Source organism: Oreochromis niloticus, linkage group LG7 (assembly GCF_001858045.2).
Source record: "Oreochromis niloticus isolate F11D_XX linkage group LG7, O_niloticus_UMD_NMBU, whole genome shotgun sequence".
In the NCBI taxonomy this organism is placed as follows: Eukaryota; Metazoa; Chordata; class Actinopteri; order Cichliformes; family Cichlidae; genus Oreochromis; species Oreochromis niloticus.
Window position 1 is genome coordinate 25,073,496 of NC_031972.2, and position 3,474 is coordinate 25,076,969.

A 3,474-nucleotide genomic window follows, 5' to 3' on the forward strand; every position below is an offset into this window, starting at 1 on the left:
AAAAAAACGTTTTTTCTGCATTTATTTATTTATTTGCAGATAGCCCTCATTATTATAGAGGTCAACCTTAGACTCATATGTGTAGTTTCACAATACGTATTTGGACAGTAAAACAGAGAGCACCTCAAACTCATGTTATTATATTCTTGGTGTTTCATGTGGTCTAGTTTAAGACGTTCTTGCAAACAAACAGAATTTCTTCTTTTGGAGCTTCTGAAATTAGCTCATCACACTACATTATAACCAGCAGATGAGCACTTAACACACTTTCGGAGAGAAGTCAGTGGAGTAAAAGACATCAAATACCAGCTATACAAGCATTGTTCTGGGTACATGGACTTGGGGGAATAATTGTTATGCAAAAGACAAACACAGCAAGGGAGATAGGCTGGGCTAGAAAGAGAGAGAAAGGGACAAGAGAGCGCAGAGCTCTCAGGGTGTCCAAAGAAAAGGAGTGTTGGTGGTGTTGGGGGCAAGAGGGGGTGGAGGGTTTAGTGTTGAATGGCTCAGTACAGTGAGGAGGAGATGTGTGAGAAGAGTATCCAAGGATTTAGCTGAATTCCACCCCCACCCCCCACCTCCCAAATGTCTCAGATCTTGCCTTTAGTTCTCTTCAAGACTCATCAGAGCCCTTCAACACAATCAGAGGAGGGGAGAAAGTAAGAGATAAAAGAAAGCCCGCTGATAGGGTGGCAGTGTGAATGTGTTGCACATCTCAACTGATCAGATCTGTGAAAGAAACACCTCCAACTTGAGTTTCATGACCCTTACTTGTGAGAGTAAATGTACTTGCTTTTTTTTCTGGTCATGTCTTCCTTTTCTATTTGCAGATGCATGATGTGTAAAATGACTCACTTAACAGTAAACATGCATTTCTGGGAAGATCTCTGTAATTCCTGCAAGTAAGAAAGAATTTAAAACATGTAATGAGTGTACCTACAATCTTATATTCAATCTCAGGGACTACCTTCAGATTGTTGCTGATTTAATTGGTAGGATTCCTAAAATCCACCCTTCCTGTTGAGCAGCACTATCACTATCATCTCACAAACAAGTTTGATGGCTTTTTGATTTCCCCCCTAACAGCCCTGCCGTTAACACACACCTCCACCCACTCAAGGTTTCATGGCTGATGGCAGCCTTCTTCTCACTGTCCACCAGCGAGCACAAAGAGGTTAACTGGCATTTACATACATCTCAATGGAGGCAGAAGACTTGACACATCCCCTCCCGAGCACACACGGAAATTCAGCCACATACACAAAACCCACAAACCTTTCTCTCTACTCCTACCACACACTCACTCACACACACACACTTTATGGGCGTAGTCAAGGTAAAACAAGGTCAGACAGGATCACTCAGGACTGAGGCAGAGTGGCAGCACTACATGCATCATACTGCCAGGGTAAAGGAGAATGTATCTGTGATTGTTTAAACTGAGTCCTTCTCTATTCAGTCTGTTATTTTATTGTTATTTCTCCATATTTATGTCAACTATGGGTTAGTTGTTATATCAGCAGGGAATATTTAGATGTCTTGTGGCATTTCATGAATATTTAGTATGAAAAATAAAGTTGGCTTTCAGTATTGTTGGATTGCACAGATTTTCATTTTTTAAAATCTTTGAGTGTCCCAGAAGATGGCAACGTAGATCAACATCCATTTTTATATACATTGTATCTAAGAGCACAGTGTTGTTGTATTTTCTATGATTTGATGTTTCGTTGACTTGCTCCAGTCAAACTCAAAAACAAGTCCTTAGTCTTAAGAAATGGACAAAAGAAGAAGACCCATATTTGATCAACATCTGGAAAACTTTCTTTAAAACTGCAAAATAATGCACTGGCTTTGGTAGAACATGTAACTATGACGCTTTAACTTAGTACCCCTACTATGATTCTCACAAGGGGCCACTGTTGCATCTTTGTCCTAAATTTCCTGTAATTTCTTTACTAAAAACACCCAAAAGAAGCTTTACCTGTGAAAATACATAATACTATAGAAAAGTCTTGAGTCACACCTTATTTATTTTGCTTGAAAATTGGAAATCTGTCGATTGATTAATTGAAACATGCAAGGATAATCTGGAAAATAATATGTTCTATTTGAACAAGCTTGAAAGGTAATATTTGGTATGAACACCTTTATTTTTCAACACTCCTGAACTCTCTTAGGGAAATGTTCTTATAATTTCTTTAAAGAGACTTCAGGAATAGTTCTCCAGGCTTCCTGAAGGACATTCACAACTCAAGTGGTGTGTTTCGGATCACCGTTGTGCTGAAAAATGAGAGTATTCCCAATCAGACGCTTTCTAGATAGAATTACACGGTGCATGGATCAAAGTCTGATCAGCCCCTCAGACCCAAACCATGATAGAGTCTCCATGTTTCACAGATGGCTGTAGACACTCACCGTCTCCTGATATCATCTGTAAATACTGAAGAATGGAACCAATTTTTCAAATTTGGATTCATCACTCCACGAAAACCTGTTACTGCTGATTTTCAGTCAGGTTCTTGTGCAGCTGTTCACACCTTAGCCTTTTCTCCATGTTTTCTCCTTTCCTGAACACAACAGGAAGGTTAACAGTGGCTTGTTGACAGACACTCTTCCACTGACACCATTTCTGATGAGGCTTTGGTGAACAGTGGATCCAATATAGGGGCAGATGCATCTCTTAGATCCTGTGTCAGTATCTTTTCCTCTATAAGGATTTTTAAATTCTGTTCATCTGCTGTACATAGCTTTTTTAGACCTGACACTTCTTCTTTAATTATGGATAATTTATCTGAATTTCAGGAGCAGAACCACACCTTACATACACCCTTTCTGGCTCTATGACTAATATAAGTTTTCCCTCCTCCTTCTAAGTTCTCACAGCCCTCATTAGTACCTGGGCCTCTTCCTGGCCCAGGAACTGCTGGCAGTCCTCACCGAAGCTTTCCCCAGCTTGCAGTCTCCCATTACATCTGCCATTTTCTTTCAAGGAAAACTGTCAAAACTAATTGAGGATGTCACCTATTCCTTCATTTGTCCAATTTCTTTAAATTATTTAAGGACACACTGCACACCATGCACATATGTGCCAAGTATGTGCTAATAACTCTTTTGGAATCACCTAATTGGGGCTAAAATGCTATTTTATGCCTGTCTCACTGCATTATTGTTGATCATTTTCTGGAAATTTAAGTAAAGAAATGGTAAAAAATGATGTTTTAGGGACAGGGGCCTAATAATAAAGTCTCTAAATAGACTATTTAAAATGTTTTGTTTCCCTAAGTTCTCTGTTATGTGTAGACTGACGCTTCAATTATTCATCATTCCTCTGAAAATGGTCAGAAATGTCTTCAGAAAGAATGCAATAAAGTCCAGGTCTATGGAAGCAAATTACTGAGGGGTGGCACAAATTTCTGCACAGTATTGTATTACCAAATGTTATCCACAGAAATAAAAGGCTAAACAACGTCCATG